Below are 15,358 nucleotides of genomic sequence, written 5' to 3' on the forward strand. Positions count from 1 at the left end.
TGCAAAATGCATGTGTCCTTCCCATAAAAGACCCTTTTTAAAGTTTAATTCATAAGAAATTATTATAACAAATAAATTAATGTTCCTAGTCAAGTAAAGCAGAAAAAATCAATGAGAAGAGACTGAAGAGTTGCATACACAATCAAGAAGGGGGAAAGGGGGAAATCAGTGTTTGCACCAAACGCAAGAGACAAAAGGCTTCCTTATATATAGGACAGCCTCTGTACCACAGTCCTTATTAACTCACTTAATGAACATTTATAAAAAGGTTTTGTTTCATGCAATAACGACTGGGAATTAAAAAACAACCATTGTTATAATATATTATTCCAATCAAGTGTTCAGCAACAGCAAAAAGAATTCCATTAAATGTTTAACCTTCAGGACCAGAAAAAAACAACTCATAAAATTTTGAAATTTACGTTTTCAAAAGTCTCCAGTCTTGATATTGAAATCTGACAATGCTCAAAACTCACCCTCACTGAATACTCACTGAATTAAATGGCGTATTCTGCCAAATACTCTCTATTGCTATTGCTATTCTGTGCAAACTGTCAAATATTGTCAAATTTTGATGGCTGTTTCCGCTGCAGAATCTTTTTTGCTACATTCTGCCAGACAACAAATATTTGCCAATTATTATCACATGCTGAAAATATACTCCAAAAATTGTGAGCTAATTTTGTGGAAAATCATGGGACACAATTTTGTTTTCGCTCTTGTAGGGTAGGCCTGGATAATTTTTGTCCCCTCACAAGCAATGAATTATATCAACAGCAATTTGTGATTTATTGCTACAGTATGATTAGATATTTAAACCCAATTGTTGCTCACTTCCTACCATGGCAATTAACAAGGAGGCACTGTTTGAAGAATTACACAACTAGGGCATGTCTGAAAACATTCAAAACCTCTCCATCAATACAATGCAAAAATATAATTTGCTTTTGAGATTAACATTTTCAAAGGACTTGGAGCACAAAAAGGGAAATAGCAAAGGAAAAAAAAATCCCTATAGTCAACCCCCCCCCCCAACTTCAAGTCTTGTTTTTCTGCAAAGGAGGTACAAATAAATTTAGCATGCACTCTATTATGTTATATGCAACGAAAGTGTATCTAGATGCATTCAGGACTGGGGACAGAGGAGAAATTCAATTTGGTAAGCAATTAAAGCCAAATCTATATAATCCACACTTTCCAAAACATGCAAACTGAAATACAGCTATCCTTCAAAATCCACACTTATCTGAATTTTGAGATGTAGTTCTCTAACCCAACAAAATTTACAAATAGTGGTGGGAAGTGTGAATAAAAATGAAGATACTAGTGAAAACATATAAAAATGCATTTATATTAGGGAAATTTTCTTGCAAAAACATGTGCCTTAGTCAAAGCCACATATAAAAATCTGTTTATTTTGAGAAATTTGCACTAAAATACTGACATTATTATTATTGTTATTGTTATTCCACAAATTGCTGCTAAATGCTAAATGTTGGAACTGAATTTAAGATTGCAAAAATGAAAAACAGTGAGATCCAAAATAGACAGATCTTTCCATTCCTACTCTGCTTTTTATGTTTCATTTCGTTTCTACTTCTGGATGCATATCCTTGATTGCTTTCAAACTTTCACTCACGAAGGATCTACAGGGTCAGAAGAGGTTGCCATGGGGAAAAGAAGCCAAAAGTGTTTTAGTGCAAGTGGAGAAGCAACCTTGCAGTTTCTGAATGCACAGTATTAGAACTCAGTGCTGTTTTGAGCCAATAAAGATGTGTGAAACATCTTCATTCCATAAGTTCAAAGCTTTAGAAAGAGTCAAATGTGTCGAACCACAACAGCATTATCCAAGCAGCAACTCTTTCTGTCTGCCCCCAAATGGATTTGGTATAAGTTCTGAAGTTTCAAAAACAATTACTTTGAACAACCTGTCCTCTGTACCAACACTGAAGGACATGATTTCAGTTCAAGTGTCCTCTCCATAAATTCCAGTATTGCCATGACACTAGCTGGAAATCAAAATGTGGAGTTTCAGAGCTATAGGTCTGAGACAGCTCTTTCAAAAAGTATTTTTCTTGCCAGCACTAAAAACAAATGTTTCTCTATATAGGGAGGACTTTTTTAAAAAGAAGGCAGAAAAGTAAGACCTAAAGAACACCTTTTTTTACTGTTTGTGTGGGATAGTCTTGCCATGTGCCAGATGTGAAGGAATAAAAAGTGAAAGGCAGCAGCCAACAAAACATTAAAATAAAAAAAGCACAATGCAGTCTCAAATTTTTGAAACGTGATGTCAAGCCCATTCAGGATGCCTACAAATACATTACATTAAGCCTAGATTTAGTAGGTGATAATTGAAATCAGAGCTTCAGCTATTACCACCAACATGTTTCTAAATAGTACCCAATAAATTTGCCTTCTGTTACCATTTCTTTATGACAGCTGGCAAAGTGCAACAAGAGAGTCTACACATGGACATTGTACTTATTTTTGGTAGTTCTTGTCCTGTATTGACCACTCCACTTGCATAATCTTATGTAGTCATCAGCCCAAAACACTTTGGAATCAATTTTGCAACATATCACTTGACACTCAAACAATGCAATACCTCTCTTTAAATACCCCTCTTCCCATTTCATCCCCACCATCTCACCACCAGTATAAATTCCTGGTCCTTACCTTCATAAATTTCCATGGGCCTCACATTTCTGCCTTTTCCCGATATATCCCTGCCTGTGATATTTAGAATGGCAATTTATAATCCACAGCCATACGAAGGTCTGTTCTTACAATTGATTCTTGCTGTCACTTATGTCTGGTACCTTATTCCTGAACATGTATCTCATAGTTGCCTCCTCCAGATCCCTCTTTCTACAAAGCCCTTGGGTTTAGATATTTAGTTCTCACCCTCAATGCTAATCCAATTCAAGTATGGTTCAAAAGAAGTCCCTCACTCATAAACTGAATGAATGAACAAATGAATTAATGAACGAATGAACAAGATGGTAACAGGACTTCCCCTAAATTGGTTGCTGTCAGAAACAGGACGCTGGACTAGCCAGGCGTTTAGTCTGATACAGCTGTACTATGCTTATGAAAGTGCCCATTGGCCATGCCCCACACATTCAGTGGTAGTGAGGAGTGACTGCAAGTGCATGCAGTTGAAGAGGGCTCCAGCTGATCAGAAACTGATTTACTGGGGTTTCCAATCAGGTGGAGGAGCTGTACATGTGTTGGGCTCATTTCTCACTAAACACTGAATGTGCACCTGCAAGGTGGGCACAACAGGTGGTTGTGTTAGTTTGAGGGATGTGTGGGCAGTGGGCACTCTCACGTTAACTATGAAGGTGTGCCTTTGGACATCCTTTATGTGTAACTGTGGTTTTGCACATCTATCTCATGGTTCTCTCTTCAACACCCACTGTTGTTGTCTTCCCTAGAATCAAGATTCGCATTAATGGGCCCATTCCTCTAGCAAGCTTGAATTCTCTTACCAGAGGAGGAAACTTCAACCAGTGTGCACCTCTGCTCGCTTTTGAAAACATGCTTGTTCAGAAAGCCCTTTGGTTTCACATAGGACAAGAATTTTTTACTGGCTTCCATGTTAATTAGCAAGAATCTATTGAAACCACACATATATCTGCAAGTTTAAAAGTGCAATAAATTACATATTGCTTTAAACTCAGAAGCATATGGGAGATCCAAAATGATAATTTTGGCTATTACTGGATTATCTTTCCTAGCTTCATAAGCTTTATGAAGCTGAGAATGAGCTTTGAGATCAGGCATTCCTTGCTTCGCATGCTAGCTATGATGTTTCATTCCTGGCTTAATGCAAACCAGGGTTCACTGTTTTGTCCAAACCAGAGAACTCTGGCTTAATGTCAGCTAACAGAGCAGGAAAATTTGCATGGTTTGCACTTAACAGGGAACTCTGGTTTGTATTAAGCCAGGAGCAAATAAAACTGGCATGCGATGAGGCAAAGGAGGAATGGTCAGCCTCAATGCTCACTCTTGACTTAATAAACCATGGTTTACGAAGATGGGAAAGATCATTCAGATCCAACCATTGTGGAAAACTTGTATGTGTAAGGAACCAAATTACAAAGAAGTAGGGTGTTAGTCTGTTGTAGCAAAAAACAGCAGTCTTGAGGCACCTTAAAGCACAACATATTTATCATGGCATGAGTTCATTAGTAGAATCCAAATAATCAAATGCATGAAGTGTTCTCCTAAAATTGGCAGATTATATACGAACAGAAGTATTAAAAAAAAAAACTATAAGCATTGATGTCAGAGCAAAAGACCATTATAAGTCTATTAAAGCTTAAATGTATGTAAAAAACTGTAATTTCAGTGACCATTCACAAAACAGTGTTTATGACAACACAAACATCATGGCATTGATCAGCTAACTAACACCTGTAACAGTCCACATGTTTCTGGACTTCCTACTGCTACAGCATAGAAGAGCTCTCATTCATCCATCCATCCATCCATCCATCCATCTATCCATCCATCACATCTTAAGTCGCTCTAGCCTTCCTCCTCCCTCAGGCATCTAGTTTTGCCATTTCCTGTTTTGTACCAAGAACTCAACCAGAAGAAAATGGAATGTACCACAATTTAAATGTTGTTAATTAATACCCCCAAACAAGGGCTTCTTTACTTACCAAAAAAAAAAAAAAAGACAGGCACAGAAATTTATTTATTTGTAGCATTTGTGCTTATTTGCAAGTCTTACTTTTAAGCCTGTCATCCAAGTTGACCATTTCTTACTTTTACACTACAAAATCCAAATCCCACTCTTCAGCACAAAAGCAAGCAACTCTGTCATAGTTGTATGTGCAGATGTATTCTGTATGCCTTCAATGGTCCCTCCATTGATAACTCCCATACAATCCAGAAAGAATCCCTTCTTATTGAGAAGCATTGGTTCCCAGTTTACTGAGAAGACAATTATCAACTTTTGATCAAAAGGTACATAACCCTGTTACTTCCTGTCTACCTTCTTAGGTGTCCCTCCTGTTCATTTCCTTGTTCATTCAGATGCTTTTCTTACTCTACATAAAACCCATGTGTTACCGGTATATGTTATACGTTACCTTACAAATGAGATTTTCTGGTTTCCACAAGTCCAGATTCCAACTCTGTCCCCATATTTACTCATGCAACAATATCAGTGGACTTAATAGCATAAACCATAGCATCAAGAGTTCATTCACCTGCTTATATTCAAAGGTGTTATATGCTATAACACTTGTGTTCTATATAGGGGGGAAATGGACATAAATCTTACATCACAAGTGGCAATATTAAAAAAAAAAAAAGTGGGAGAGTTCCGTCTCTGAAAGGCCAACTTTGCCCCTAACCTAAAGGTGGCTATTTTTAAAAGAAAGGGATTTGAAAAGCGAGAGTGCAATGTGAAACTGCTAAATTACAATGAATCCAGAAGTTCAATTCTATCACCTGTGGTTTGAATCAAGCTAACAGGTTTTTAATCACACTATATGCATTGATTAGCTTACCAATGCCACTATGTACAGTCTGTACTGTATTTCTTTTCACTCTGACCTCCTGGTTTACAACCAGGTTTACAACCTCACCCTCCAAACCGTGTGTGGTGGCGTGTGTTGTGTAATCAGGATTTGAGGGTAATATTTCATGCATATGATGTAGTGGCCTCTAATAAAAACCTTAATAAATTTGTTTGTTTTTAAGGTGCTGCAATACTTTATATTTTAGCTGAAAAAACTAACATGGCAACAAATACTATGTAGTTTGATAACTTTCATACACTAAAGAAACAAAATTAACTGTTTCTTCCTTTTAATTGTTGTGTCAGCATGCAACCAGGTCTCCAGCTGTTATTTTTTAAGCTTCATTATATTATATTTCAATGTCAAATTGACGAATAATAGGACAAGAAATTGCAGAAGAGGCAATTTCAAAAAATAGATGCAAATCAACAGGAAAAAATGCTTCAAAGCATGTCTGTATTGGGATGATTCTATATATATCTGATAATAAATGAGCTTGTAACAAACAGGAATCTGCAAAGGTTCCCTCCCATCCTATATAGCTAATTATGCCAATGCAACATTACATTTTCCTAAATGCCTTATAAACTGATTTAGCTACTCAGAAAAAAAATATTGTTAAATAGATGTGATAGATGCAAGTTGAAATATTCAAATTTCAATTCTGGCACCAATTCCCAGACCCCTTTCTCCAAGTAATTTAAGGACTTCCTGAAGATAGTTTTTCATATTCCTTTAAACTGACATTTTATCTTTCTACAGTATCTCACCAGAATGAGCATGCTCTAAAACAATGACAGGCCTTCTTTGGCTGTCATCTCTCATTCTGGCAAAGACAGATGTCTTACGCTGGCTTATGCCAATAATAGACCCGACAGGAAAAAAACAACAGAGACTACCTGCCTCTGATGTAAAGGCACCAATTCACATTTGTGACACTCATTTGTCAATTAACAGATTTCTCCCATTGTTGACACATGGGACTTAAAAGATGTGGGCTAGAAAGTGATGAATTAAAAAAGACAGATGAGTAAGCTATGAGCTGCAAAGTAATACTATAATGTGCTTTAGATAGGAATATCAACTGACACCCCTGACAGGCCATACACGGTTTTATTTCATTTTCCACTGTATCTCAGCTTCATACTTTGTCTTCTTTGTTCTCTTTTCATCAAGCTCCTAACATCTCATTCTGACAGCCAGAGACATTTAAGGCACTTTCGTTTCAAATGCAAGTTAGCGTACTTGATTTGTCATTAAAATGCAAAACGATTGCCATCCGCAGGTAAAAATGTAGGTAAGCTTAAAAGGTTGTATCTGCAAAGTATAAAAGCTGAAAGTGGTTTCTGGCTGCTTGGCTTAACTCTTTCACTCGCTGTTCAGAATTTAAGGGAAAGAATGATTATGTGTCTGAGAGAGGTCCAGCAATGCATGCACTTTTAAACTAAGTGCAATTTTGTCAGTGGAACCACTCTACAGAGCTCGATAACCACTTTGGTCACCTGTACTACATACATTATACGAAACATTACCACTAAGGGTTTGAATTGGTAACAGAATAAATTCATGTGCAACCCTGTGCCTCATGCCCAGATATTGTGCCGTGCTATATTGTTCCCTTTTAAGAAGTGGAACACAGATTCATGGAGGTCAGGTCAATCACAAACTATTTTCCATAACAGCTAAATAGAACCACTGGTATGCACCTGAATACCAGATGCTAGAGGATGGCCAATGGGAGAGAGCCAGTGTTTTCATGCTCTACTCACAGACTTCATCGAAGCAACTGGCTGGTCACTTTGGGTACTTGACTACACGGATTCTTAGTCTGATTCAGTAAGACTCTTGTGTCCTGGTCTAGCACAATGCTTTCACTGATGAAGCAATGTGGTACCAGTTCTCTACGGCAGAATATGAATATACTTATTATGCATATCTTCCCCAAGATCACCAAAATCAGTTTTGATCTTCTGTTGGTATGGAGTTACCATGAAGTTACTCCAGGACCTCCATCACTCTTACAATTTTTTGATACTTTCCTCTTCTTCTTCTGCAATGTTCCCCACCCGACCCTACTTGCAACAGAGCCTCTTCAGGAGCAGGTGTTCAAATCCCACTGCAGTTAGCATGGCTCAGTCAGTGGATAGAATGTCAGATTTCAGCAGCTTTCAGATAGATGGTTCCTTTCACTAGTCACTGCTTTTCCACTGTAGGTAACAAGTACACTGTGATCAACTTCCCAAACCACTGGGTATTCTGCACTTTTTGTATACTTATCTTCACTCTGTTATGTTCAGCCAATGCCGTAGCTGCTGTGAGTGGTGAAGGTCCAATTCACATAAGCAGCCATTTTAAGCTCAGCACACATTCACTATGATGTTTGCAGCTGCTACCAATTTATTACCTGATTCACTTCTTGGTGTTTTAATTAGCACTAAAACACTCTTCCAGTTGTTGTTGCTGTTCAGTCATTTAGACGTGTCCGACTCTTCGTGACCCCATGGACCAGAGCGTGCCAGGCACTCCTGTCTTCCACTGCCTCCCGCATTTTGGTCAAACTCATGCTGGTAGCTTCGAGAACACTGTCCAACCAACTTGTCCTCTGTCATCCCCTTCTCCTTGTGCCCTCAATCTTTCCAAACATCAGGGTCTTTTCCAGGGAGTCTTTTCTTCGCATGATGCGGCCAAAGTATTGGAGCCTCAGCTTCACGATCCGTCCTTCCAGTGAGCACTCAGGGCTGATTTCCTTAAGAATGGATAGGTTTGATCTTCTTGCAGTCCATGGGACTCTCAAGAGTCTCCTCCAGCATATAGTTTTAAAATATTGAAATATTAGAAAAATGCCACTTTAATGAGTTTTACAGTGCTGTAACACTAAACCACAGAGCCTAGGGCTTGCCAATCAGAAGGTCGCGGTTCGAATCCCCGCGACAGGGTGAGCTCCTGTTGCTCAGTCCCTGCTCCTGCCAACCTAGCAGTTCAAAAGCACATCAAAGTGCAAGTAGATAAATAGGTCCCGCTCCAGCGGGAAGGTAAACGGCATTTCTGTGCACTGCTCTGGTTCACCAGAAGCGGCTTGGTCATGCTGGCCACATGACCTGGAAGCTGTATGCCGGCTCCCTCAGCCAATAAAGTGAGATGAGCGCCGCAACCCCAGAGTCGGTCACGACTGGACTTAACGGGCAGGGGTCCCTTTACCTTTACTAACACTGCAATACTATTCTTTTCAAAATGTTGATAAAACCTCTCCAGTCAAAATGCTTAAAGGCCATGACCTGAAAAGTTTTTTTCCTCAACAAGAGCGTTATAGCACTACAACCCTTTAATAGCTATTTCAATCTTGTAAAAACAATATAGCTGGGAAAGTCTGTTAGCACTAAAAGATTGATTTAAAATAAAGCAAGGTGGTAAATTGGTGCCAACTCCATAGGCTGAGTGTGCTCTGAGCTGCAATAAGTTCACTTCTCCGATTATGTCACTGTCCATAGCAAAACCCCACCCTCTTTAAAAGACGAAGGAGCAATGTTGTAGGAATTTATACCTGTGGGAAGTACACTAGTCTTCACTCTCTCTAAAAAAAGTTGAACTTTTTGTGTCGTCAAAAATAAAATAAAATAAAAGAACTAAAGGGAAAATACAGGACAACAATTACTGGATCATGGCATCATGTGGCTTGCCCTGTAAACAGTTGGTGAATACAGCATGGCAACTCCAGACTAAATTTTTGAAGTGCTGCAATATGGAAGCTTACATTACACACCTTAACTTTTCACAGGGCTAATTTAAGAATAAAAGGAGACTGGTGCATGCATGTCATCCTGAGTTCCATAGAAGATGTGGGTGTTTTGGTTTGTTTGTTATAAGTTATTCCTAATACTATGTGAATGTGTTTGTGTTGCTTTTTCACTCCATTGCAACTGATGTTTCACTTCAGCTTTTGATTAAGGCAGCAGGGAGGAAGACTGATGCAGAGTCAAAAATGTTAGCGAAAACGCAAAAAGATTAATGCACTTTTAATTTAAGAACTCTTAACTACACAGCCATAAAAAGAGAGATGAATAGCTCTAAGCTACAGATTGGGATGTGTGCAAATGTTAATTTATTATGATACTCAGTGTCCTATAGAGCAAATTACTATTTCCAGCTTAACTTCATTTAGACAGGCTGTTCTCATTACACACACACACACACACACACACACACACGTTGCAACCATGGGCACACACAACTAATATTGGCAATTTTCATTTTCAAGAGTACAGCTGGCAGTATATATTTGCAGCTGCAGGTAAGTGTCTTGAAAACAGCAACAGGCTTCTGAATAGTTATGGCAGATTTGCAAGAAGAAGCTGTGCCTTTGTTGCAAACGATGTTACACAATTAATCTTAGTTTGTTGAGCAATAGCCAGCACAGTAGAAAGCTGATCAGAGCTTTGAATGAGGAACTAGACGTGCATGAGTAAGCTAAGCCCTTGTAAAATGAACCCTATACAGATAAGTCACATCTTCCTAATTCTGGAAAGGGTTCAATTTTAATTTTCTTTATCAAGAGATATATGTGTGCATGTTTGACATTCAAGAAGAGCCCTTGTATTAATTGTGCACAATGTGCATAGATGCTAGGATCCAAAGTAACACACAATTGGGGCGGGGGGGTGAAGCCACCAGAAAATCATGCCCGTTTGAAAATTTCACTGCTGTTTTTGGAGAAAAGTACCAGGATATGCAATGCCACTTTTCAACTATGTGAATAATCCATGAAAAAATAAAAATAAAAATTTCACACATATTTACACTTCAAATTTACACAACCTTGTTGATAAACAGATTCAGCAGACGAACTCTTAGTAATCCAACTGCCATGCAAACCCAATTATCTGTTATCTTGACAATGTTGAGGTAGTAAAGGTAACGTTACAGAGTTCTCTCTTAGATTGTAGAGCAAGCCAGAAAAGAGACGTAGTTCCCAGTAAAGTTTTGTTTTGAAGCACAATGTGAAGTTGGAATTTGCTGTTCTTTGCACTAACTTCCATTGAAATATATATGGCATTTTTATATCTGTTCATCCAGAAGAGAACATTCTGAAGCTCCTCACAGGCTGCTTAAAATGATGCCATCTTGAATAGTTTGGGGGTCATTGATTAAGTTAGTCTACCTACTATTCCCCCCCCCCCAATCCTGACCATCTATGAATGTCAAATGCAAGCCATCCAAATAAAGATATTTGAGAGAGCACACTAACTGCTTCTAGACATTGTGAAAACTCATGTTATGGCTACCTTTCTCTGATGAGCAGTTAGGTCCTATTTTATCCCATGACTACTGAAAAAAACATTTTTTTCTTTTTTTGAAACTTTTGCCAACTGATTATGTCAGGCCTAGGCAAACTCGACTCTCCAGATGTTTTGGGACTACAACTCCCATCATCCTTAGCTAACATGACCAGTGGTCAGGGATGATGGGAGTTGTAGTCCCAAAACATCTGGAGGGCCGAGTTTGCCTATGCCTAGGCTATGTCAAAGGCTTTTTGAAAATTCAAGTATTTGGGGAGAATTCAGCTAATGAATCCTGTCAGCAGAAACTCTGCACTCTTCCTCTCCTTTCTCTGTGCACTCCCTGAAATTGGCTCTGCTGGGAGTGGTCAGGATACCCTCAGAACAGCACACAGCAGAAGAAGAGGGTGGATCATTCTGTTTGGGAAGCTGAAATGCTTGTCCTGACAGAATTAATGTAACATTCAATTACTTTCATATTGACTTTATAGCGACTTTACAAGTTTGCATACCACCCTTAAAATACTCTAAGTTGGTGACCTGATATTTCCTTTTTTAGAAACCATACTGATCCTCTGTGAGCAAGGCTTGGTCTTCTGTGCTGGATCATTTATAATGCTTTCCTCTAGTTTACCTTTGACACCAATGTTGGGTTGACAGCTGTGCTGGAACTGCCCTTTTTTGCCTGGGTATTTTATATATGTATATATACAGTGGTACTTCTGGTTACATACGCTTCAGGTTACAGACTCTGCTAACCCAGAAATATTACCTCGGGTTAAGAACTTTGCTTCAGGATAAGAACAGAACTCGTGCGGCGGCGGCGCAGCAGCAGGAGGCCCCATTAGCTAAAGTGGTGCTTCAGGTTAAGAACAGTTTCAGGTTAAGAACGGACCTCCGGAACAAATTAAGTACTTAACCCGAGGTACCACTGTATATATAAGATCTCTCGTGTTTTAATGGTTGTAACCTGCCCCGAGGCCTTAGGTGAAGAACTGGTAATATAGTGTTATAACAACAACAACACTCAGTGTAAGCAGAGTGCTTATAGTTTGAAAATCAACAATATCACACATATCTGACAAGCATGTTACCAGAAATTATAAACTGCACACTACATAAGAATATGTTAAATGATGGTTCAATGGCCCCCTTTAAATAACGAAAACCCTCTTCTGGTGAAGGCAATCAGAAGTGAAGAGGTGGCAGATGGGGAAGGGGGCACAGTGCCATTTCCCCATGCCAAATCAGTCCTCAAGCAGCTTAACCCTAGAGAGCTTTAAATGCAGCATTTAAAATCAAATTGCATGTCAGTGCAGTCAAGAAATCCAAACTGAACGGTTGAATTCAGGCTAAAAGTTTTTCCATTGACATAGAAATTTCAGTATAGCACAAAATCTATCAACTGCTTTTTAAACATGTTTTCCTAACAATTCTCTTGTCTTTTGTTCACAAGCTGAGAAAAGAATTAGCAAGGAGGAAGAAATGCAAGAAGGCATCATAACATAAACTAAGATCTTGGCCAGGAGTCCTCTCTCTATTGCCAAAATAACACTGAAATAAGGGCAACCAAGACAAAAATAACTGTTCAGCCACCAACTGACCACATAATGGAAACCAACCACAAAAACTCAAAGCACAAGCCTTCCCTGGTTGTCAGTGTCTCTTCACTGAAAGAGACTCTAACTTGAATTACAAACCTATATTAACTATGACCTGGATGACAGCATAATTACTATATATGCATGTCTAATCTGACACACTGGCTCCTCAGCCTGAAAAAAAATGCACTGGTCTTTGATGCTGTCATGATAATCAGGTTTTCCTCATTTTGCTCTATGACAATCGTCTGCGCCACTTCACGTAATAGACAGAGTGACATCAGAGTGGCTCTTTTTAGCATGGCTAACACACACAAAAATAGCTACCAAATTGTATTGTGCCTGCAATGTTACCAAGGTTGCCACCTCCTTTTTTGCAGCACATTGGGTACTTCTTCAGCACCAAGCAGGGGGAGCAAAGTACAGAGTAAAAGACAAAGGCTTTCATGATGTAGCAGTTTCCTGCTCCTCTTATCATTCTTTACTGTGTCAGCATCTTGAATGGTGATTTTAGAGAGAGCATTTAAGTGTGTCTGGACCAGTACCCTTGTCACATTTGATTTCAGAGTTATCCCTTGCTGTTCTAGAAAAATCTCTGTGCCTTTTCAATCTCCTCCTTCTGCATATACTAGGGATGGAAGAGAAATTCTTTCAGGTCACATTTTAACATGAACCCTACCTATTCTGCAATTCCTGAACCAATAAACAAACCAAAACATTTATCCTTTGAAACTCACAGTTCTCTTCTCCAACTGAAATATTTTAACACAGAGATGTGCATATACACATACCAACACATACAGTATGCTAGAAAAATGCCTGGATTAGGGAAAATGTGCAGATTTTTTGAAAGAAAATTTTGCAAATTGATGCAAAAATGGGAAAAACTGAGCATTTGGCTAGAAAAAAAAGAGAAATCAAAAGCTTTTCCCAACCCAAGTTGATAGAGCCAAAAACATTGACTGTTTTTAGATGTTATTGTTTTAAAATGCTTTAAGTGTGTTTCTAATGTTATTGTTTTACTACTTTACTGGGCAACCTTAGGAAAAGGGGCAGGATAACAGTTTGTTTATTTGTTTGTATTTATATCCCACCTTTTTCTCCAAGGTGCTGAAGGTGACATACATAGTTTTCTCCTCCTCTTCATTTAAACCCCACAGTGCTGTGAGGTACATTAGGCTGAGGGGCGGAGAATGGCCATAAGTCACCTAGCAATCTTCATGGCCAAGTGCGGATTTGAACCCTGGGACTCAGCTAGATTGGTAAAGAAAAAGTGTTTTATACGTGTTGTATATGCATTATAACACTGCAGCACCAGATGGCGCTGTGGAGTTCCATTTTTGCCAATGCAATTTCTCAAAGTTTAAAACATATTTAACTGAAACACTTCTTTGATGTGTCTAGATGCAGCCCTGGTCTCCCAGCTCTTAGTCTGACCCCCTAACCACTACACCACACTGGCTCTTCTCTCTCTCTCTCTCTCTCTCTCTGTGTGTGTGTGTGTGTGTGTGTGTGTGTGTGTGTAATATAGCTCCTGGCTGAATTCTAGAGGGACCTGCCTATACAGGTTACTTCCAGGCAGCACTTCGGTTACTCGTTTATATTACTGACAGTAGCCCTTCACACTTTAAGGAGTGCTGATACAAAAGGCCCATTATCTCCAGGGACAGGGGAGTTATAAGATGCCACCAGGAAGAGAGAGCTGGAAAGCTCCTATCAACATGCTGAAAATCATGTGTAGCGTTTTTTCATTCCAGACCCTATTTTTCTAAACTGTTTGAAATAAATCCATATTTAAACACAAGAAAGCGTTAGCACCCTCTGAAATTTCTATCAGAGTTTTCAATCAGAACAGCTTTTGATTCAAGTGAGAAATACAAGCAAGCATCTGATATTGGATGATTTTAGAACAACAAACTAAATTGTACAAGTTCGTTAGTTACCGTATTTTTTGCTCTATAAGACTCACTTTTTCCCTCCTAAAAAGTAAGGGGGAATGTGTGTGCGTCTTATGGAGCAAATGCAGGCTGCACAGCTATCCCAGAAGCCAGAACAGCAAGAGGGATCGCTGCTTTCGCTGTGCAGAGATCCCTCTTATTTTTCTAGCTTCTGAGATTCAGAATATTTTTTTTCTTGTTTTCCTCCTCCAAAAATGAGGTGCGTCTTGTGGTCTGGTGCGTCTTACAGAGCGAAAAATACGGTACTTGACGCAATCTGTGCGAACAAGCCACAGGGAAGAGAATTACAATAAGCTTCAAATACTTTACAGCAGAAACAAAATCTATATGGGTGGATAAGCAAAGGCAAATTTGTTTAAGAAAAATAAAATTACATGCACCAACTTCAGTGGGTTAGTTTTAGGCAATAAAGAAACACCTCAGTATTAAGTAAGGTGGAGGAAATTCCCCCTCCCAAGTTTCAGTCTTTTTTAAAAAATCTAGAAAAGTATGCAGAAGAGTTGCAAGACAGAATGGCTTCGCAACAAGATCCAGTATATGTAAACATCACTTTATTTCCCAAGGAGGGGGGGAAAAGGCTACAACTGCCAGTTGCAAACACCGAACAAGATAAATCAATTAGCTTGCTAATTTCTCCCCCCTCTCATTTATTTAGCTCTGCACTGTATTTGTCATAATTGACTATAATTATGTTAATTACTAACTCCAGTATAATTACTGTATTTGTCATTTAGCACACTGTGTACCCAAAGCAAATCTGGCAATTGTCGGGCATCAAAAAGAATGCACCATCCTCCAGGAGGGGTTCACTCTGAAAACTGGCTGGTATACATTCAGCAAATGAAAGGGCAAAGGAGAATTTCATGCAATGCTAGTCTAAAGCGCTGGTTCATTAAGGATATTAATTTTCTGATAACTACACATTTAAGCATGACACATCAGAGAGTACCTACAGGATTTAGCAATTATTAATGCGTGACAGTTTCAAA

At 38.9% G+C, this 15,358-nt stretch overlaps 1 protein-coding gene across 2 annotated transcripts in view; it reads right to left on the minus strand.

Annotated features, from left to right (window-relative positions):
• LRMDA (leucine rich melanocyte differentiation associated) overlaps positions 1-15,358 on the minus strand; it is a 740,402-nt gene that overhangs the window by 703,523 nt on the left and 21,521 nt on the right. The gene's annotated exons all lie outside the window — the stretch shown is intronic.

Source organism: Podarcis tiliguerta, assembly GCF_965153285.1.
Source record: "Podarcis tiliguerta genome assembly, chromosome: 5".
NCBI classification, from domain to species: domain Eukaryota; kingdom Metazoa; phylum Chordata; class Lepidosauria; order Squamata; family Lacertidae; genus Podarcis; species Podarcis tiliguerta.